At 42.9% G+C, this 23,982-nt stretch overlaps 1 protein-coding gene and 3 non-coding genes across 9 annotated transcripts in view; 1 reads left to right on the top strand and 3 right to left on the bottom strand.

The window, feature by feature from the left end:
- LOC137312324 (zinc finger protein 271-like) overlaps window positions 1-23,982 on the bottom strand; it is a 175,951-nt gene that overhangs the window by 101,963 nt on the left and 50,006 nt on the right. For 4 of the 6 annotated variants that reach the window (XR_010960695.1, XR_010960696.1, XR_010960694.1 and 1 more), the window contains exon 3: window positions 20,054-20,430. The exons of 1 other annotated variant lie outside the window; for it this stretch is intronic. The gene's annotated coding sequence lies outside the window, so the exon portion shown is untranslated. Of the gene's footprint in view, window positions 1-11,966; window positions 12,025-20,053; window positions 20,431-23,982 lie in introns of those variants that run through there. One more of the 6 variants, XR_010960698.1, reaches the window with a different exon arrangement.
- Window positions 3,782-3,854, bottom strand: trnaf-gaa (transfer RNA phenylalanine (anticodon GAA)). The gene has a single exon. It is a non-coding gene; the product is annotated as a tRNA-Phe (tRNA).
- On the top strand, window positions 11,150-11,241 carry trnar-ucu (transfer RNA arginine (anticodon UCU)). The gene is given in 2 exon segments: window positions 11,150-11,186; window positions 11,206-11,241. It is a non-coding gene; the product is annotated as a tRNA-Arg (tRNA).
- trnaw-cca (transfer RNA tryptophan (anticodon CCA)) lies at window positions 12,717-12,788 on the bottom strand. The gene has a single exon. It is a non-coding gene; the product is annotated as a tRNA-Trp (tRNA).

The following is a 23,982-nucleotide window of genomic DNA, read 5'->3' as shown; positions in this document are numbered from 1 at the left end:
CAGAGAGGGGAAGGGGCAGTCAGAGGGCATCAGAGAGTGTAACGGGGCTCAGAGAGGGGAAGGGGCAGTCAGAGGGCATCAGAGAGTGTAACGGGGCTCAGAGAGGGGAAGGGGCAGTCAGAGGGCATCAGAGAGTGTAACGGGGCTCAGAGAGGGGAAGGGACAGTCAGAGGGTATCAGAGAGTGTAACGGGGCTCAGAGAGGGGAAGGGACAGTCAGAGGGTATCAGAGAGTGTAACGGGGCTCAGAGAGGGGAAGGGGCAGTCAGAGGGTATCAGAGAGTGTAACGGGGCTCAGAGAGGGGAAAGGACAGTCAGAGGGCATCAGAGAGTGTAACGGGGCTCAGAGAGGGGAAGGGACAGTCAGAGGGTATCAGGGAGTATATTGAGATCTCGCACAGGGGAAGGACTGCCAGAGGGTATCAGAGAGTGTCAGGACGCTCAGGGCGTATCAGTGGGTGAGGGGCACTCAGCGGGTATCAGAGAGTGTAAAGGGCGCTGACAAGGTTCAAAGAGGACAATGGACTCTCTGAGGGTATCAGAGAAGATGAGGAGCTCAGGGAGAATCAAAGAGGGTAAGGTGGGCTCAGGAGGTATCAGAGAGGCGAATGGATCCAGAGTTGGCGTCTTCTAAATATTACACTTTCTAACCATCAACATTTTTAATAACAGCAAAAATGAATCCTATTGAAACGGTATCTGCCGTGTCTCATGTGGAGGGAATGAGAAGATAGAATCGGGAGGGACTGGATATTTGGCAACGCTCACGGTTTCCTTTCACACAGCTCAGTGTTGTGTCTGTTTATATAACTGGATTTCATGAACTGGAGATAAGAGGTTGCACTTTGAACCTTTCATCACCCACTGTGAAAAATAGAACACAAAACGCCCAATGTGTGGTTTAAACCCACGACCCTGAGATTAGGAATTTCGTGCTTTACCGACTGAGCGAGCCGGGCCAGCGGCAGGGCTCCTTCCCATCCTATTATTGCAGAGAGGCTGGTGGTGACGTTGCTGTCGGGGTTCAGTTTGTTCGACCACCTCAGGGTGGCTGAATCTGAACACCCGCTTTTCATTCTGGAGTTAGTTTGATGCCTTTTACCAGACGTCCAGCCCCGCACTGAGCAGGAGAGGAACATCGGGACAGGAGAAGACCATTCAGCCCTTCGAACCTGCTGCCCCATTCAATTAGATCATGAGGTGATAAGTAATTCATCTTTGTTTCCCCGCCTTGGACTCATATCCCTTAGGACCCAAATCTGATTGAAAATTTGAATTGAGCCACAATCCACATCCTTTGGGATGAGAGAGTTCCAGCTTTCGGCCGTATTTTGTTTGCTAAAGTGTTTCCTGATTTCTTGCCTGATTGGTCCAGCTCCAATTTAATTTTGGATTCGGCCAACAGAGAGAGAGAAAAAGGCCGCCTTAACCGGAGATTGATCCTTTAACGATCTCTCACAAATCAACTGAAACCAGTCGGAATGTGACGACCATTTTACTTTTCCAAAATAAAGGGAGTGACATTCATTGTGTAAACAGTCTGGAGTCACTCACTGCAGAAATATCCATGTCAGAGTGAATGAGCTCGCCTGAAACCTTATCTGTCAAGAAGTACTCCGATTTCTTCAAGCCAATCTCAGTTATTTTGGATATTTTTCAAACGCCTGCTATCCGACAGCAGATTAAATGGTGGAAAATCAGACGCACTCAGCTGGCAATGTTGACGTTACATTTTGTTGCAGACAAGACCCACATTCGAACCCTGGGAATGCGAGACAATGAAGGTTAAGGTAAAAGGTCCGCTGGCGTCTCCGGGTAAGCTCGAATCATCAACCTTTCAGTTCATAGCCGAACGCGCTAATGAATTGCACGACAGAGATACGATTTTGCTCTTGCTGAAGGACTAATTCACCGAGCTAAAGCTTCAGGTTGCAGCGATCAATATAACATCGCTCTACTATCAGTTTACTTTTCCAAAATAAAGGGTGTGCAGCTTGCACCAGTGAAAATCTGTGCTGTATTATTTCTGAACATGAAGCTCACCTTGCCATTAAACACCTGTATGTTGGAAGACTCGGTCCCCTCGTGGTCGAGAGGATTGATTTTTTGAGCTGTGATTCCCCATTCTATATTCCAGTAATATTCAGGTTTGCTGAAAATGAGATTAGATGAAATGAGCAGGTCCAACGAGCAGGTCTGTGACACTACACGGTGTCTACAAAGTTGTCTCTTGTACTTACAGTGAAGCGGACGGCAGTTTTCACTCTTAAACCAGTAACTATGATGTTAAAAAAATTGTGGCCGAGAAATACTCGATTTCAGCGCGGTGACACTGGGCCAGAGTAAAGTTCAGTTAATGTGATTGCCGAGTGGGGAGAGGGTGGATTTGGAACTCCTGTGCGGCTGCTTGGAGCGATATTCACTTTAATTCATCACTGACAGGGACAGTTTGATTCTAAGTTTCTTTTCTCTGGTGCTTGGTGAGATTTCAAAAATAAAGGCGACCCGTGCTTACCCCAAACTCGTCACTTACACGCTGACAGATACAAGGCCGTCACACTCTTCACCAGTGAGATGAAAGCGGAGAGCGATTTCACGGTCGAATACAATGGCGAACAAAACTCATTCAATGAAAGTGCAGGTCATTGAGGGGCCTTTAAATTCCTGATTGTTTGAACTGAACTTCTTCCCAAAGCGTTTGAGATTCAGGTGGAGCGATTTGGGGACATCTTTTCCCGCTTTGCAAAAGTTCCAACCGCAGTTCAAGATCAAAAGTCGAGGGCAGAATGAGACGCCTTCGTGAAATTTGAGAACTCGGGAATCAGACTTTAGAGCAAGGTTCTGTTTATTGAGAAAAAGCAGATAAAACATTCATTCCGGAACGATCCAGAATCCGATCAGCTCGAAAAGCAACTGTTACCCGTGATTTGAACACGCAGCCTTCTGGTGGCGGAATAAATAATGTGGATAGAAGCAGGAAGTTGAAAAGTGGGAATTGATCGATTCAGTGAGTGGGTAAAACTGCGGCAAATAGAGTTCAATGTGGGGGAGAGCGAGGTCATCCACTTTAAATCTAAGATCAATCAGTGTATTTTCTAAATGATGAGAAGCTCGGAACTGTGGAGGAGCAGAGAGATTTAGGGGTCCAAGTGCAGAAACCGCTACCAACCAGCGCACAGGAACAAAAAATAAGTGAACAGCCGAATGTGCGGTTCGTACGGCCGGTTAGCTTATTTGCACAGAGTGTATCGTAATGTCATGATCACGGATTCGATTCTTGTAATTTACTTTATTTAATTCGGGTTTTTGTAACTTTTAAAATCGAAGCTTTACAGAAAAAAACCACAGACAAATTCACGGGGACAGTTTATTGAATAACATCCATTGTAACTTTACCCCTGGGCCGGAGAAACACGTCTTTCTTTTTATTTGTCTTGCTCCGGTTTGCAGATAAACGTTTAATTAGGCGGCCTGTTCCCATGAATGATCATCAGCAGCAACAGACAGACAGAGCGGGTCTGACCGCCCCGAGATGGGGAAAAGGCATCACTTTCGAATAAAGTGCATCAAATCAAATAGTCACCCGGCACCGAGAGAGACAAAACCAAGAGAAAAAGGCAGAAGGTAACAGAGAAATAAAAACCAAATACAGACGATATAAATATTTCCCATCCTTGATGTCTCTCTATTCAATCCCCAATCCTTCAGTGGCGGGGATCAAATTTCACTGTAAATAAATGCGGGAATCGAAGCGAGGAAGAAGAAACTAAACAACCAAAAACTGCCGAAACTCGGGATTGAACCAAGGACCTTTAGAACTTCAGTCCAACGCTCTCCCAACTGAGCTATTTCGGCCCCACGTCAACGTTTCCCTTTATGTCATTGTCTTCAAAAAAATATAACCCCAGGAGGCATTGCCTCTCCTGTTCATTCCGCAATTCAAATAAAAACATCACACTCATGTATACACACCCACAGTTCATATATAAACATCACACTCATATATACACACCCACAGTTCATATATAAATATCACACTCATATATACACACCCACAGTTCATATATAAACATCACACTCATATATACACACCCACAGTTCATATATAAATATCGCACTCATATATACAGAGCCACAGTTCATATATAAACATCGCAATCATATATACACACCCACAGTTCATATATAAACATCGCACTCATATATACACACCCACAGTTCATATATAAACATCACACTCATGTATACACACCCACAGTTCATATATAAACATCACACTCATATATACACACCCACAGTTCATATATAAACATCGCACTCATATATACACACCCACAGTTCATATATAAACATCGCACTCATATATACACACCCACAGTTCATATATAAACATCACACTCATATATACACACCCACAGTTCATATATAAACATCGCACTCATATATACACACCCACAGTTCATATATAAACATCACACTCATATATACACACCCACAGTTCATATATAAACATCACACTCATATATACACACCCACAGTTCATATATAAATATCACACTCATATATACACACCCACAGTTCATATATAAACATCACACTCATATATACACACCCACAGTTCATATATAAACATCACACTCATATATACACACCCACAGTTCATATATAAATATCGCACTCATATATACAGAGCCACAGTTCATATATAAACATCGCAATCATATATACACACCCACAGTTCATATATAAACATCACACTCATATATACACACCCACAGTTCATATATAAACATCACACTCATATATACACACCCACAGTTCATATATAAGCATCGCACTCATATATACACACCCACAGTTCATATATAAACATCACACTGATATATACACACCCACAGTTCATATATAAACTTAAAACTCATGTATAGACACCCACAGTTCATATATAAACATCACACATATATACACACCCACAGTTCACATGTGAACATCACACTCATATCAACACTCACAGTTCATATATAAACATCACACTCATATCAACACACTCACAGTTCATATATAAACATCACACTCATATCTACACTCCCACACTTTATAAAACAACAGCGCACTCCAACTGCACACCCACTTGATATCGACCCAAAGTCCTGTTTATTGGTCTCACTAAAGTCTGAACACTGAAAGTTTAACTGTTTTCCAGATACTTTCCGCCCTGCTTTGTATTTTCAAAGTTCAATTTGCTGAAGTCCGGCAAAGGGGGCGCGATATCGGTCCTGCCGGTGAATGCTGCTTCAACGGATGTGTCGGTGTCCAGGAGCTGGCGGGGATTGGAAAGCTCTTGTGTCACACGAAGTGTCTGAAAGGCCCGGATAAACATGAAGGTTATCAGTGCGGTGCCCACACCTCGTGCTGTAATGTTAGCGAGCCGGACATCAACTTAAAAGGCGGCTTGTTGTAAACACGTTGTGGTCACAGTTTCTTTTTGTACATAACAGAACCTAAAACATTCAAAATACAATGTTTTCTTTGCTGCTTCACAATAAACAATATTTTATTATAAAGTTTCGCTCATTGGTTCCTCAGAGTCAGAGGGAGAATTGTCTAAAACTCCTCATTTATTTCATTGTTCATTCAGAATCAGACCACGGATTGACACAGAGAGATAAACACAGCGAGAGACACAGAGTATCGGTAAACACAGCGAGAGATACAGAGTATCGGTAAACACAGCGGGAGATACAGAGTATCGGTAAACACAGCGGGAGATACAGAGTATCGGTAATCACGGCGAGAGATACAGAGTATCGGTAAACACAGCGAGAGATACAGAGTATCGGTAATCACGGCGAGAGATACAGAGTATCGGTAAACACAGCGAGAGATACAGAGTATCGGTAAACACAGCGAGAGATACAGAGTATCGGTAAACACAGCGAGAGATACAGAGTATCGGTAATCACGGCGAGAGATACAGAGTATCGGTAAACACAGCGAGAGATGCAGAGTATCGGTCAACACAGCGAGAGATACAAAGTATCGGTAAACACAGCGAGAGATACAGAGTATCGGTAAACACAACGAGAGATACAGAGTATCGGTAAACACAGCGAGAGATACAGAGCATCGGTAAACACAGCGAGAGATACAGAGTATCGGTAAACACAGCGAGAGATACAGAGTATCGGTAAACACAGCGAGAGATACAGAGTATCGGTAAACACAGCGAGAGATACAGAGTATCGGTAAACACAGCGAGAGATACAGAGTATCGGTAAACACATCGAGAGATACAGAGTATCGGTAAACACAACGAGAGATACAGAGTATCGGTAAACACAACGAGAGATACAGAGTATCGGTAAACACAGCGGGAGATACAGAGTATCGGTAAACACAGCGAGAGATACAGAGTATCGGTAAACACACAGAGAGATACAGAGTATCGATAAACACAGCGAGAGATACAGACTATCGGTAAACACACAGAGAGATACAGAGTATCGGTAAACACAACGAGAGATACAAAGTATAGGTAAACACAGCGAGAGATACAGAGTATCGGTAAACACAGCGAGAGATACAGAGTATCGGTAAACACAGCGAGAGATACAAAGTATAGGTAAACACAGCGAGAGATACAGAGTATCGGTAAACACAGCGAGAGATACAGAGTATCGGTAAACACAGCGAGAGATACAGAGTATAGGTAAACACAGCGAGAGATACAAAGTATCGGTAAACACAGCGAGAGATACAGAGTATCGGTAAACACAGCGAGAGATACAAAGTATAGGTAAACACAGCGAGAGATACAGAGTATCGGTAAACACAGCGAGAGATACAAAGTATAGGTAAACACAGCGAGAGATACAGAGTATCGGTAAACACAGCGAGAGATACAAAGTATCGGTAAACACAGCGAGAGATACAGAGTATCGGTAAACACATCGAGAGATACAGAGTATCGGTAAACACAGCGAGAGATACAGAGTATCGGTGAACACAGCGGGAGATACAGAGTATCGGTAAACACAGCGGGAGATACAGAGTATCGGTAAACACAGCGGGAGATACAGAGTATCGGTAAACACAGCGGGAGATACAGAGTATCGGTAAACACAGCAAGAGATACAGAGTATCGGTAAACACACAGAGAGATACAGAGTATCGGTAAACACAGCGAGAGATACAGAGTATCGGTAAACACAGCGAGAGATACAGAGTATCGGTAAACACAGCGAGAGATACAGAGTATCGGTAAACACAGCGAAATAGACAAGAGAAATGGGAAAATACAAACTGTCTCAAACGCTATCAGACAGTTACAGGTCGATGCTCGGTATCAGTCAGAGGAGCTGGGGCCTTTGCAACTTAATTTGTCTCCTTGGCGAAGCTGGGCAAATTGCCTTTTCCGTAACAAGAGTTCATCGGTTCGATTCCCAGCGGTGCCTTTTTATTTTCTGTGATATTTACCTCATTTGTGAATTAAACGACAAAATAACACAGGGCGGTATTTGTATTAATTCCGGAGCCAACAAGGAAAGTGCTGCAGAACTGCAATGCGGAAGTGCTTGTTCTTTGTACAGACGGACCTCCCACTGAAGTCGCAAGCACTTCGAGCTTGACAAATCATTGAATCGTTGGAGCAGAGAAGGAGGTCATTCGGCCCGTCGAGTCTGTACCGGCTCTTTGTAAGAATATTCCAGTTAGTCCCATTCCTTCGCTCTTTTCCCACAGCCCTCCAATTTTTTTTCCCTTCTCCTATTTATCCAATTCCCTTTTGAAAGCCACGATTGAATCTGATTCCACCGCCCTTTCAGGCAGCGCATTCCAGATCAGAACTTCTCGCTGCCTATTTTTTTTCTCATGTCGCCTTTCGTTCTTTTGCCAATCACCTTAAATCTATGTCCCCTGGTTCTCGAGCCTTCCGCCAATGGGAGCAGTTTCTCCGTATTTACTTTATCTAAACCCGTCATGATTTTGAACACTTCCATCAAATCTCCTCTCAACCTTCTCTGTTCTAAGGACAAAACCCCAGCTTCTCCAGTCTATTCGCAGAACTGAAGTCCCTCATCCCTGGAACCATTTCTGCACCCTCTTTTCAATTTTCACCCCATCCAATATCTGAACTACCTCCCTTTTTACTGTGACTTTGGCAGCATCTTCTTCCTTGGTAGAGACAGATGCCAAGTACTCATTTACTGCCTCAGTCATGCCCTCTGCCGCCATGCGTAGATCTCCTTTTTGGTCCCTAATCGGCCCCACCCCTCCTCTTATTCCCATTTCTCTATTTAAATGCCTACAGAAGACTTTTGGATTACCTCTTCTGTTAACCGCCAATCTATGTGCATATTCTCTCTTTACCCCACTTATTTACTTTTCCACGTTACTTCCAAATTCAGCCTGGTTCTCACTTGTATTGTCAAACTGACATCTGTCATAAACCCCCTTTATCTGCTTCATTTAACCCCCTATCTCTTGATTCATCCAGAGAGCTCTGGCTTTAGTTGCCCTGCCTTCCCCCCTCCTGGGAATCTACCTAGACTGTACCCGAAACATCTCCTCTTTAAAGGCCACCCATTGTTCGATTACATTTTAGCCTGCTAATCTTTGATTTCAATTTACACGGGCCAGGTACGTTCTCAACCCACTTGAATTGGCCCTCCTCCTATCAAGTATTTTACTCAAAATAGCTCCTTCTCCTTTTCCATAACTAATCTAAATCTTATGATACTATGATCACCGTTCCCTAAATATTCCCCCAGTGACACTTGCTCCACTTGATCCACCTCATTCCCCAGAACCAGATCCTCCAATGCCTCCTTCCTCGTATCATTATGTGTGAATATTAACACTTGTGACATATTTGTATATTCGTTACATTTAATGTAAGATGTTTGACCTGCGAATGTGTCCAAAACACGTTTTGAGGATACTGCTCCACAGGGCGTATTTTACAAACTTCTTTACCTACAACCAGCAGCCAATCTCCATTAAAGGTTGTGAAGTGAAGCTGGTTTCAGAGCAGTTTTCGGCGTTCAGCTTTTCTCCACAATGTGCAATTAGTAGAAACTCATTCAGAGCACATCTTAGAATCAATGAGAATGTCAGGCACAGGATATTTGGGATGGAACCGTCTCTTATAATAATTACAAAGTGTAATAAATTACAAAGTGAAACAGCCAATCCAATCTCTCAGTCTCTCTGTCACTTTCTCGGTGAGTGAACGTAAACCAGCAGAAGAAGCGAAAACAAAGAACTGAGCAGTTTTGTTTGTTTCCTTTTACTTCGCGCGAGTACAGTTGAAGAGAATGATTTCTGTTTCCTGCTGGACAATTAACTGGAATGAGCAGTGTATCTGGTTCCCATGGTACCCAGTGAAATATCCACGTTTATATCTCCCATTTACACTGATACCTTCCTTCCTCACTAATTATAGGAAACTTTTGGTCAGGTTCAATCACACTTCAGAAGACCAGAAGCGCAAAGCAAGGTCGACACCTCATGGTGACGTAACCTACAGGCGAGGGAGGTTTGCAGGTTTACCTGGAGCTGTAAATATATAAACTCCTTCCAATGTACAAACTCCCCTCACCAACAGTAATTCAATTCCAACTGATCTGAGACTTTGGTCATTTATGGTGATTATACTTTGTGGAGTTAAAGCAGCAGTAAATCCGTTGTGTGTTATATACATAGCCGTTCAGTCAATATAAAACATTGTCATCCGACCGACCATGAGCAATGCCACAGGGGGTATGTTAGGTTACGGACAGTTCCGCCTCCAGCAGTTGTTCTCTCGGTCACACATCCGGCATCACCTCTCGGTCTCACACTTCAGAGTCACGCCTGAATATAACCACATTTCTGTTTCACACTTTAACCTGGAGGTCAACAAATCACAAGTCAAGAGGAAAGGAACAAACAAATCAAATATTTAAGAACGTAAACAGATAGAACATTCACCAGAAATGACGGAGAAAAAATGAAGCAAACGGATCAAGATGAACAATTAACAAAAGGTAACAATTAAAGAAAGGAGAAGGGGAACTGATCATATCGCCCCAAATAGTTTTTGAAAAATCCTTTTGGTTTACATCTTAGTTTCTCCGTTAAGTTGGGGACGAACATCTAGAAATATTTTTTGTGCCATCATAAAGACAATTAGAATACAAGTTTCACAAAGTAGGCCTTAATCTTACTTATACGATAGCGTGTTATGTGTTTGTAAAATCTACAATTGTTTCACCATTCTTTAAGTTTCGAGGGATGCTCTGAATATATGTTCTACATTGAAACGTAAGTGGATTAATACAATAAAATGTGGAAGTTTTTTTATGAACATGAAGAGCTGCTTTTCCATGTTGGATATCGCGATATATTTATTTATGCAACTGTCATTTGTGAAATGATGGAATGTATTTATTTCTATATCTGTACCGGTAAGGAAATCCCCACTGGATCATTTCCAGGAATCAGTCAAGTACTTAAATTAGTTTGTCAAACCCAAAACACCCGTTGGGATTTGCTGATTGAAAATTTGAATGGAAATCGAGACCATCACAAAGTATTGGAACAAATATACCCGCTGAGGTTTCGGGGTTGTTACTGATTTATTTCTATCACTGAGTAACCTATTTTAAACAGGATGAAGGTACAAATCTAATGATAAGGGTCTGGGTTGGAGAAGGAACAGATGAAAGTATCAAATTTAATTACACTGATTCCACAAACACTGCACACCACATCCCTTAAACATTGTTAACTGTTTCTACATAAAACTGGAGAGGGTGTAAATAGAAAGTAACAGAAAAAAAAGCTCATTAATGTATCAAATTTAATTTTGATATTGTTGCACAAACACTGAACATCCCATCGCTAAAACACTGTCCCGATCTAAAATCAGTCGGCAGGACCCTGAGCCACAGTGATTTCAACCTGGTTCAAAACACGCAGCCTTCTGATGTGGAGTCAGACGCGACTGTTCTTGCACCAGGCCCACAACAAGCGGCTGGAGCCGGATCCATTGGAGGGCGATCGGTGCAGACTGCCGCCGCGGCTCTCGGAATGTGAAAGGCGGAAAGAGGAGCAGCCTGACGGCCTCAACCACAGCACAGGATCCCCGCTCTCCCTCACGTTGCATAACTGACTCTGTGGCGCAATGGATAGCGTGTTGGACTTCTACTTAATAATCGGAGGGGACATTCAAAGGTTGTGGGTTCGAGTCCCACCAGAGTTGGATTTTAGTTCACGGATCAGGAGCTGGTATGTGAAATTTTGCCGCAAAACCGCGCAAACTCTCTCAAGGAGGAGACTCAACATCTGCTCCGACCGAAAGTCAACCTGCTGGACTTCCGGCTCTGTCAGACTGAATGTTCCTTCAGACAGGTTTCTAACTGGACACATGCATCCTGCTGCCGTGTGAGCATTGGTGCTGGAGGGGTAGATTTCTTGCTTGTAGTAATTCTATTCCTGTAAAACTAGCTCCTGAAGTGTAGGTTGGAAAGTATCCTGGCTGAGCGGTCTAAGGCGCTGGTTCAAAGCTCCAGTTAAATCCCACGATTTGTGGATGGATCAAAATCATAGTTTGTGTCTCCAAAACCACAGCCTCCCTCCTGTAAACAAGGAATACTGAACATCTCATCTGCTATTGCAACAGCGCAGTCCGGAGGAACCACATGGCAATACAAATAAGTAGATGCATTTTGGAACAAACTAATTGTACCTTCAACTCCGGTCGAAATGTTCACAAGCAAAAGGATGGTTTGATCTCGGTGAGACTCGAATTAACAACCTCGGTATTTCCCGACCCTGTCCTGTCAGATAAGGACCGCGCACTGACCGATTGCGCCGCTGGAGCCCGGTCACTCTGATCACCTGTCCCACTCTGCTGGAAAGAATCTTAAGGTGAGAGACCCGAACCTGTGGAAACGTGTCCTGTCACTGTGATGAAACTAATATCCGCACTTCCACTTTCAGCTTCTTTCACATCCTCTGCTCCATCGCACGACAATCGGGTTTTCTGCGAACAGGTCAAAATGAACATTGCCAGAAATTCTATCAGTGGTGAGATTTGAACCCAGTGCCCACACAGTGATTGGATTTATTGTCTTAAAGCAGTGAGCTCCGTTCACACAACGCCTTGCCAGTCTTTCACATTTTGTTTAATGCCCAAATAAATAAATTGGAGCTAATTGAGCGCATTTACGCTGTGCTGGGGTTGTTCTCCTTCGAGCAGAGAAGGTTCAGAGGAGATTTGATAGAAGTGTTCAAAGTCATGAAGGGTTCAGATAAAGTTAATAAAGAGAAGCTGTTCCCATTGGCGGAAGTGTCGAGAACCAGAGGACACAGATTTGAGGTGATTGCAAAAGAACCAAAGGCGACATGAGGAAAATCTTTTTTACGCAGCGAATAGTTATGATCTGGAATGTGCTGCCTGAAAGGGCGGTGGAAGCAGATTCAATCGTGGCTTTCAAAAAGGAATTTGATAAATACTTGAAGGGGAAAATGCAGGGCCACGGGGAAAGGGACGGGGAATGGGACCAATGGGATTGATCTTACAAAAGGCAGGTAAGGGATTGATGGGTTGAATGGCCTCCTTCTGTGGTGTGTTCATTCTGTGATAAATATTATTTTACACACAGTGAACAGACCATCCCTGAAAGACTGCCCCGCGATAAAACAGAGTGATACTGAAACGTTGTGAAAATGCAATGACCCCGACGTGATTCGAACACGCATCCTTCTGATCTGGAGTCAGACGCGCTACCGTTGCGCCACGAGGTCCACAGCGCCCACCTGGAGCCGGATCCATAGGAGGGAGATCGGTACCGACCGCCACAGGGACTCGAAGAGGCGGAAGCAGCAGCAGCAACAGCGCAGGAGCCCCGCTCTCCAATCCAGCCGTTCCCAGCGGAGAGCTGCCAGTCCCGGCCTGAGCCCTGTCTGGGAGCCGCCTCCCATTCAGTCTTTACAGAACGGGACCGATCCAGTTTCAGCTCACACACAAGCTCAGGAATCCCACTCCTGACAGATTCAGTGAATTGGGATTTAATTCAATCCTCATCTGCCCTCCGCTCTGTCAGTTCAGGACTTTATTTAAACCGACACTTGGAGCTCTGTTTCACAGGGTGTCGGCTGTTTAAGCATTTCTCAGTCCCACCACGAACACTTTTTGCTGCTAACTTCTGCTTAATACAAAGTTCCCAGGAACGAGGGGATTTCTCCTGGGTACTGAGTTCGAGTTAAGGAACAATAGAGATGCGATTACACTACTTGGTGTATTCTATAGGCCACCAGCTGGTGGGACGGAGATAGAGGAGCAAATTTGCAGGGAAATTACAGAGAGGTGCAAAAGCCATAAAATAGTAATAACCGGGAATTTCAACTATCCTAATATAGACTGGGATAACAATAATATAAGGCGCAAAGAAGGGGAAGAATTTTTGAAATGTGTTCAGGATAACTTTCTCGACCAGTACGTTTCTGGCCCACTGAGGAAGGAGGCATTGCTGGACTTGGTGCAAGGGAATGAGGCGGGCCAAGTGGAGCAAGTGTCAGTGGGGGAGCATTTAGGGAGCAGCGATCAGTATCATAAGGATTAGAATAGCTATGGAAATGGACTCTGTCCACTCTAAAGTAAAAGTACTCAATTGGATGAGGGTCAATTTCAGTGGGATGAGAACAGATCTGGCCCCGGTAAATTGGAATTAAAGATTGTCAGGCCAAACTATAATTGGACAATGGGCGGCTTTTAAAAAGATGATTCGGGTATAGAGAAGGTACATTCCAACGAGGTAGAAAGGTCGGGCAAATAAAGCCAGAACTCCCTGGATAATAAGAGAGATAGAGAGTAAGATGAAGTGGGAAAAAGTGGTGTATGACAGGTGTCAGGTTAATAACACAAGTGCCAACCAGAGAGAATATAGAAAGTTCAGAGGGGAAGTGAAAAAGGAAATAAGAGGGGCAAAGAGAGAGCATAAGAATAGCGGACATCATAAAAGGGAATTAAAAAGTCTTCTACAGACATGTTAACAGTAAACGGGTAGTAAGAGGAGGGGTGGGGACGATTAGGGACCATAAAGGAGATCTACTCATGGAGGCAGTGGACATGGCCTGAGGTACTGAATGAGTACTTTGCATTGTTCTTTACCAAGGAAGAAGATGCTGCCAGATTCTCGATAAAGGAAGATATAGTTAAGATACTGGATGGGCTAAAAAATGAGAAAGAAGAGGTACAAGAAAGGCTAAATGTACTTAAAATAGATAAGTCACCTGGTCCATCAAACTTTCGCGCCAACGAAGAAAGGCAGAAATGTCATCCGCTAAATTAGTAACTCACTGAGCTGCAGTGACCAATATAACAGCTGTCTACTGTCAGTTTACTTTTACAAAATCAATAGTTGAAGCTTGCAGGAGTGAAAATCAAATCCAACGAGCCGGTCTTCATCTTATATAATATGATCACCGAGTGGCGAGAGGGTGGATTTGGAATTCCTGAGCGACCGCACTGTGAATTTTCCAGATCTGCTTGGAGCACCAATCCCTTCAATTCATCACTTACAGGGACAATTCGATTCTCGGTTTCTTTTCCCTGAGCTTGGCGAGATCTTGAAAATTGAGAGCGACCAATATCAAAGCTGAGCTCGTCACCGACATGCTCACAGATACAGAGCGGCCACACTCTGCTTCAGTGAGATGAAAACCCAGAGTGGTTTCAAGGTCGAATGCAATTGGAAGCAAAGCTCGTTCAATGAAAGTGCAGGTCATTGAGGTGCCTTTAAAGTCCTGATTGTTTGAACTGAACTTCTTCCGAGACCGCGTGAGATTCAGGTGGAGTGATTTGGGGACTTCTTTTCCCTCTTTGCAAAAGTTTGAACCGCAGTTCAAGGATCAAAAGTCTAGTTCCAAATTAGGGTATGAACCTCGAATCGAGAATTATACCCCGACCTCAACGAGCCCAGAAACAAGAACATGTCACGGACACATTCTATGAGAGGGCTGTCTGTATAATGAAAAGGCATTTTTGAAGAAACTTCCCGATCAGTTCCGTGTTGGCTCCTGCACAAAACACAAACACCGCACTGTGTGTTTTTGCTTCTCAAAACCACTGAACGCCATGAATTACAAAAAGGCACCACTGAGATTTGAATCCAGAATCTCCTGGTATTTAGACAGGTGCTTTAATCAACTAAGCCACGGAGCAAAATCACAGTACGGGTTATCACCTCCTCTCATTAATATCTTTCAGCAACACGTCACATTCTGTTGGGGGTTCAGACTGTTTGATCTTTGTCGATTTCGCTTGCCCGTTTCCCTGTGAATCCCGATACTGACTGCGTTTCAGGCTGTGTTTATCTTTCTGTGTCCATCAGTGCGATGATACACGAATGAATATGTGAGCTTGTGTTTGTTTGTTACTTTAAATAAATTAGGGATAGACAATTCTCGCTCTGACACTGAAGAACTAATTGAGCAAATTTCACAGTGAAGTGTTGTTTATTGTGGTGCTGAAACTAAAAAAAAATCGTTAAAGGTGCAAAAAGGGAAAACGAGAAAAACTTGAGTGAAATTAAGGACAACAATCAAGGTTTTTACACGTATATTAAGAGAAAGAAGGGTGACTAAGAGTAATATGGGCCCCTTAAGGACAGATGGCGGTGATATTACAATTGAAATTCAGGAAATGGCAGACTTGCTAAATACTCGCAGAAAATCATGAGGATAATGTACCAGAGACACGAGGAAAACTGAAAATAAATCAAGGGGATTCAGTGCAAGTAAAATAATGGTATTGGAGAAAATAATTAAATTAAAGATAGACAAATCTCCAGGACCTGATGGTGACCATCCCAGGGGACGAAGGGGAATAGGTGAGGAAATTGTACATGCTTTAGTCATGATCGTTCAAAACTCTCTTGATTCAGGAATTGTTCCATGGATTGAAAAATTGCCAATGTCATTCCATTATATACGAAGGGTAGGAGAGATAAAGTAGGAAATTATAGACCTATTAGTCTGACGTCTGTTGTGGGGAAGTTACCAGTATCTGTTATTAGGGAAAGAATGACTGAGCACTTGGATAAACATGAATTGATCAGAGAGAGTCAGCATGGATTTGTAAAGTGTAAGTCAAGTCTAACGAAACGAGTTGAACTTTTTGAAAATGTGACTAATGTGGTAAATGATGGAGTGTCTATGGGGGTTATGTGTATATTGACTTCCAGAGGCACTCGTTAAGGTTTAGCATCAGAGACTGTTAACAGAAATGAGAACATGTGGAATTTATAGCAACCCATGGAAATGGCGAGGGAGTTGGTTTGGAGGTAGGAGACAGAGAGTAGGGTTAATGGGTATGTACTCAAATTGATAGGATGTGGTTAGTGGTGTCCCCCAGGGATCTGTACCGGCAAATCATCTTTTTATTATATGTATAAATGAGGTAGATAAAGGAATAGAGAGCGGTATATCCAGGTTTGTCGAAGACACCAAGTTAAGAGGCACAGTGAGTCGTGTAGATGGGAGCATAAAGTTGTAAAAGGAAATTGATAGATTCAGTGAGTTGGTAAAACTGTGTCAGATGGAGCTTACATAGAATTACATCGAATGTACATCACAGAAACAGGCAATTCGGCCCATCTAGACTATACCGGTGTTTATGCTGCAGACGCGCCTCCTCCAACCCCTCTTCATCTAACCCTATGAGCAAACCCGAATACCCCTTTCTCCTCCATGTGTTTATCCAGCTTCCCTGTAAATGCATCCATGATATTCGCCTTAACTACTCCTTGTGGGAGCGAGCTGCACATTCTAACGACTCTCTGGATAAATATGTTTCTCTTGAATGCGATATTGGATTTATTGATGACTATTATATTCATGGCCCTAAGTTCTGACGTCCCCACTCCCAAAAGTACAAACACCTTATCTACATCTGACCGATCAAACCCTTGCATAATCTTAAAGTCCTGTATCAGGTCACCCTCAGCCTTCTCTTTTCTATACAAAAGAGCCCCAGACTGTTCAAAGTTTCAATCTGGGAAAGTGTGAGGCCATCCACTTTGGCCCGAAGCAAGATAAATCAGAGTATTTTCGAAATGGTAGACCAGGAACTGTGGGTGAGCAGAGATACTTCGGGAAATCAGGAAGAGTTGGCAGACAGGTGCAAAAAATAATTAAAATGGCTAATGGAATGTCGGCCTTTATCTCAAGGGAACTGGAATTCAAAAGGGTGGAAGTTATGTTAGAATTCTATAAACTCTGCGAAGGCCACATTTAGAGCACGGCATTCAGTCCTGGGCACCAGACCTCAGGAAGGATATATTGGCCTTGCAGGAGGTGCAGCGCAGAAAGACCAGAATGATACCGGGGCTAAAATGGTTACATTATGAGGACAAGTTGCATGGACAAGGTTTGTATTTCCTCGTGTATAGAGGATTAAGTGGTGATGTAATTCAGGTGTTGAAGGTGATTCAATGATCCAATGGTGGGTGTGTGAGTTGGTGCTGAATCGGTCCCCTTCAGTGAAGAGAGGGTCAGCGGGCGCCTGACAGACACGGCTCGGAACGGGACTCGCTTCTCTCCGGCGGCAGCGGCTGGTTTAGAGAGATCTCTCTGTCTGCTGCTGTTACTCCGCCTCCCGCACTCTGGGAGAACCGCGGAGGTCGGTCCTCATTTTTCTCTTATGGATCCGGCTCCATCCGTTTACTGTTGACGGGAGTGCGTCTGATACCAAGTCAGTCAGAAGCGGGTGCAAATCACAACATAGGCACAGGCCCAAGGACTGGGGACTGGTTTGATATTGGGTCCTTTTTAAGGGACCGGCTGTAGAATGTTTGTATAATAATAATAATCAGAATTAACTTTGAAACAATGAATTTTTTTTCAGTTATTTCCCATTTCCACCCTCACCAGTTTTATACAGTAACAGGTAACAATGTTTGAGGGATGTGATGTCCAGTGTTGGTGGAATCAGTGTAATTTAACTTGATACATTGAAGAATCTCTTGTCTATCCCAGGCTCTTACCTTAGGTTCAGACCCTCACCTAGTTTAAAATTGGTCACTCACTGATATAAATAAACCAATAACAACCCCGAAACCTCAGCGGGGATATTTGTTCCGATATTTAATGACGGTCCCAATTTCCACTGAAATTCTCGATCAGCAAATCCCAGAGGCTGTTTCGGGTTTGACAAACTGTGAAACAGATTGTTTTAAAAGCCGGAAAGAGGGAAAAACTGGTGGTTGATATGAAGTGTTATACATTATCTCTTTCTGTTTCAGATTTACAATTTCTCCTTGTGTGTTACTCAAAGGAGAGGCCATAACGGAGCCCAGTGACTGGGTAACGAGCTGCACTGAGTCATTGGCCTGTGTTACAGACCGGCTCGTTGGACCTGCTCATTTCGTGAACTCGCTGGTGTCTCAGCACGTGTGATGACTGAGTGAATCCCTTCCCACACACGGAGCAGGTGAACAGTCTCTCAACCAATGGGCATGCGATGATGTGACAGCAGTTCATTTCTGCTTTTAAAGCTCTTCTCACAGTCACTGCATTAAAAGGTCACTCAATAGTGTGAACAAGTTAATGTTTCAGAAAGTGGGATGATCGAGTGAATCTCTTCCCACACATGGAGCAGGTGAACAGTCTCTCCCCAGTGTGAGTGCGTCGATGTCTCAGCAGTTCGTTTCTGATTTTAAATCTCTTCCCACAGTCAGAACATTTAAAGGTCTCTCAGTGTGAACTCGCTGGTGTTTCAGCAGGGAGGATGCCCAAGTGAATCCCTTCCCACACACGGAGCAGGTGAACGGCCCCTCCCCAGTGTGAGTGCGTTGGTGTGTCAGCAGATTAAATTTGCTTTTATACCTCTTCTCACAGTCAGAACATTTAAAAGGTCTCTCATCGGAGTGAACTCGCTGGTGTGTCAGCAGGGTGGATGACTGAGTGAATCTCTTCCCACACACGGAGCAGGTGAACGCCCCCTCTCCAGTGTGAACTCGCTGGTGTTTCAGCAGGGTGGATGACCCAGCGAATCCCTTCCCATACACAGAGCAGGAGAACGGCCTCTCCCCAGTGTGGGTGCGTTGGTGTGTCAGCAGATTAAATTTGCTTTTAAACCTCTTCTCACAGTCAGAACATTTAAAAGGTCTCTCATCGGAGTGAACTTGCTGGTGTGTCAGCAGGATGGATGACCGAGTGAATCTCTTCCCACACAAGGTGCAGGTGAACGGCCTCTCCCCAGTGTGAACTCGCTGGTGTGTCAGCAGGATGGACGACTGAGTGAATCTCTTCCCACACACGGTGCAGATGAACGGTCTCTCCCCAGTGTGAGTGCGTTGGTGTCTCAGCAGTTCAATTTTGCTTTTAAACCTCCTCTCACAGTCAGAACATTTAAAAGGCCTCTCCCCAGTGTGAACTCGCTGGTGTGTCAGAAGCTCAGATGACCAAGTGAATCCCTTCCCACACACAGAGCAGATGAACGGTCTCTCCCCAGTGTGAGTGCGTTGGTGTGACAGCAGATTACTTTTGCTTTGAAACCTCTTCTCACAGTCAGAACATTTAAAAGGTCTCTCATCAGAGTGAAGTCGCTGGTGTGTCAGCAGGGTGGATAACCGAGTGTATCCCTTCCCGCACACGGAGCAGGTGAACGGCCTCTCCCCAGTGTGAACTCGCTGGTGTGTCAGGAGGAGGGATGACTGAGTGAATCCCTTCCCACACACGGAGCAGGTGAACGGCCTCTCCCCAGTGTGAACTCGCTGGTGTGTCAGGAGGAGGGATGACTGAGTGAATCCCTTCCCACACACGGAGCAGGTGAACGGCCTCACCCCAGTGTGGGTACATTGGTGTGTCAGCAGGTTCCTTTTCCATTTAAACCTTTTCTCACAGTCAGAACATTTAAAAGGTCTCTCCCCAGTGTGAACTCGCTGGTGTGTCTGGAGGCTGGATGAAATAGTGAATCCCTTCCCACACACGGAGCAGGTGAACGGCCTCTCCCCAGTGTGACTGTGTCGATGAGTTTCCAGCTCTGAAGGGTAATTGAATCCCTTCCCACATTCCCCACATTTCCACGGTTTCTCCATGGTCTGGGTGTCCTTGTGTCTCTCCAGGTTGGACGATCAGTTGAAGCCTCGTCCACACACAGAACACGTGTACGGTTTCTCCCCGCTGTGAATGGTGCGGTGTTTTTTCAGGCTGTGTAACTGGTTAAAGCTCTTTCCACAGTCAGTGCACTGGAACACTCTCACTCGGTCTGTGTCTCGGTGCTTTTCCACTCACACTGATGTCTAAAATCATCTCCCACAGACAGAACAGACAAACATTTCTCCTTCCACATTCAAAGGTCGATGATATTCAGGTCCTGATGAATCGAGTGACTGTCAGATCTTGACGTGATCTTTGGTTTGAGTTTCCCTCTGCAAATCCTCCCCTGTAAAAGTAGTTTATAAAAGTTATCACTGTAACTACAGGATAGAAATTCAGATCAGATATCTTTACTTTCTATGGAACATTATTTCCTCTCTCATTCCTCAAAGTTGTAAATCCCCGTCCCACACACTCTCCCTCCTCCCTGTGCTGAAATCCAAACCCATCGCATCATCTTTCAGTGGCCCTAAACCATAAGTGAAAGGGTGTGAGAGAGAGTGTGAGAGAGTGAGTGTGAGAGAGTGTGAGAGAGTGAATGTGAGTACAGCAGTGGGCTCGGTGTGGAGAATGAAGTGGGGCAGGTGGAGCATCTTTCAGTGGGGCAGCAGTGATCATAATCTCATTTGGTTTAGAACAGTTATGGAAAAGGACAGGGGACAGTCAAATGTGAAAATTCTTAACTGGAGGAGGGCTAATTCCAGTGAGTTAAAAAGGGATCTTGTCCAGGTGGATTGGTATCAAAAATTGGCAGGCAGAACAGTAATTGAACAGTGGGAGGCCTTCAAGGAGGAGTTGGTTTGGGTACAGAGTAGACAGATTCCCACGAGGAGGAAAGGAACAGCATCCAAAGCTGGAGCTCCCTGGATGACTAAAGGTATAGAGATCACCATTTCTCCTTCATTTTCAGACGCTCCCTGACCGATCACCATATCTCCTTCATTTACAGACGCTCCCTGACCGATCACCATTTCTCCTTCATTTACAGACACTCCCTGACCGATCACCATTTCTCCTTCATTTACAGACGCTCCCTGACCGATCACCATTCCTCCTTCATTTACAGACGCTCCCTGACCGCTCGCCATTTCTCCTTCATTTACAGACGCTCCCTGACCGATCACCATTTCTCCTTCATTTACAGACGCTCCCTGACCGATCACCATTTCTCCTTTATTTACAGACGCTCCCTGACCGATCACCCTTTCTCCTTCATCTACAGACACTCCCTGACCGATCACCATTTCTCCTTCATTTACAGACGCTCCCTGACCGATCCCCATTTCCCCTTCATTTACAGACGCTCCCTGACCGATCACCATTTCTCCTTCATTTACAGACGCTCCCTGACCGATCACCATTTCTCCTTCATTTACAGACGCTCCCTGACCGATCCCCATTTCCCCTTCATTTACAGACGCTCCCTGACCGATTACCATTTCTCCTTCATTTACAGACGCTCCCTGACCGATCCCCATTTCCCCTTCATTTCCCGGCGGGTAGTGAGGGGGGGATAATGTTCACTGTTTTATATTCGGGTCTGGGGCCGCACTCGGGGTTTGTAAAGCCTGAGCCTGGGCCTGAGCCCGGACCCGGGCCCCGGGGTTTATTGAGCCTCTTGCTCCGATCCTCTGACCTGCACCGAACGCGCTCCTCCCGCAGCCTCGACTGGCCGCGCATGCTCAGGACACACTGACCGATAATGAGGCACTACTGCGCCTGCGCACTGGGCTCCACTGATTCAGATAGGGCACAATCTGCACCGCGATGCATGCTAGGTGATGCAGCCGCCATTGGTGATCTTAATACCAGGCCGAAAAACAAAGACATTGGAAGCATATAATTCAAGTGTTTAATTTATAATATAAATAATTCAATCGTTCAATTCATTTCATAAATAATTGAATAGTTCAATTCATTAAATAATCAATTGTTTAATTTATCACATAAACAATTAGTGTTTATTTATTATATAAAGGATTCAAGTGTTTAATTTATCGTAGAAATAATTCAATAGTTTAATTCATTGTATAAATTTTCCTTCGTTTAATTTATTATATAAAGAATTCAATATTTAGTTGAATTATTTATATCATAAATTAAACACTTGAATGATTTGTCTAATAAATTAAACACGAGACTTCATTATATAATAAATTAAACAATTTATTATGTGCAATGAATTAAACCTTTGAATTATTTATATCATCAATTAAACAATTCATTATGAATATAATGAATTAAACAATTGATTATTTATATAATAAATAACATTTTGAAATTCTTCATGCAATAAATTAAATAATGGATTATTAATATGATTAAATAAACACTTGAATCTTTCTATGATAAGTTAAACCTTTGAATTAATTATATAATTTAAACACTTGACCTCTTTATATAATAATTTTAACACTTGGATTATTTATATAATAAACCAAACAATTGGTTATTTATATAATAAATTAAACAATTGATTTTTTATATAATAAATGAAACACTTGAATTATTTATATAATGAATTAAACATGAATTATTTATATAATAAATTAAACAATTGTTTATTTGTATAATAATTTCATCAATTGAATTATTTAGATGCTTAATTTATTATGAAAATAATTCAATAGTTTATTTTAACAACTGAAGTCGTTATGTAAGAAATTAAACAATTGATTATTTATAGAATGACTTAAACTATTGAATTATTTATTTAATAAATGAAACAGTTGAATTATTTATTTAATAAATACAACCTTTTAATTATTTATATAATCAATTAAACTATTGAATTATTTAGATAATTAATGAAACAGTTGAATTATTTAAATAATAAATTAAACAAATGACTATTTATGTAATAAATTATACACTTGAATGCTTCATTAATAAATTAAACACTTGTTTATTTGTATAATAAATTCACAAATTGAATTATTTATACAATAAATTAAACAACAGAGCTATTTATATATTAAATTATACACTTGAATCATTATATAATTAAACTACTGAATTATTTAACAAATATATTAATCAATTTAATTATTCATATAATAAATTAAACAATTCAATAATTTACATAAAAAATTAAACACTTGAATTATTTATAATATATTAAACAATTGAATGATTTATATAATAAATTTAGCTATTGAATTTTTTATATAATAAATTAATCAATCGAATAATTTAAACTATTGAATTCTCTTTATAATAAATGAAACATTTGAAGTATTCATATAATAAATTAAACACTTGAAAACAATTTAATTATTGATATAATAAAATAAGCAATTCATTATTTATTTAATGAATTAAACTATTGAGTTATTTATATTACATTTTAAACTTTTCAATTATTTATATAATAAATGAAGCCAGCTTGGACAAAATGGAGGCAAGCTCGGAGTCCGTCTTGGACAAAATGGCGGCCGGCATGGCCACCATCTTGGAAAAAATGGCAGCAAGCACGGCCGCCATCTTGGAAAACATGGCGGCAGGCGCGGCCGCCATCTTGGAAAAATGGCCGCCGCCGCCATCTTGTCACATGGCGGCAAGAGGCCGACAGAGTGTCCCCAGTGATCCCGCAGTGACCCCAGAATGTCCCAGTGACCCCAGAGTGATGCCGGGGTCCCAGAGTGCACCCAGTCAGCCCAGAGTGAGGCCAGGGTGCAGCCGGGGATCCCAGAGCGATGCCAGAGCGGCGGCCTTTGCGTTTGGGCCACTACAACAACCACCACCACAACTGTACTGTACGTGTACAGCACAGAGTGGGTAAAAGGGAACAATTCACTCCTGTCTGGTACTGTACGGCCCGTGTGTGTCTCAGTGTCAG

The sequence above is a fragment of the Heptranchias perlo genome, unplaced genomic scaffold (genome assembly GCF_035084215.1).
Source record: "Heptranchias perlo isolate sHepPer1 unplaced genomic scaffold, sHepPer1.hap1 HAP1_SCAFFOLD_420, whole genome shotgun sequence".
NCBI classification, from domain to species: Eukaryota; Metazoa; Chordata; class Chondrichthyes; order Hexanchiformes; family Hexanchidae; genus Heptranchias; species Heptranchias perlo.
This window is presented reverse-complemented; position numbering and strand designations above follow the sequence as displayed.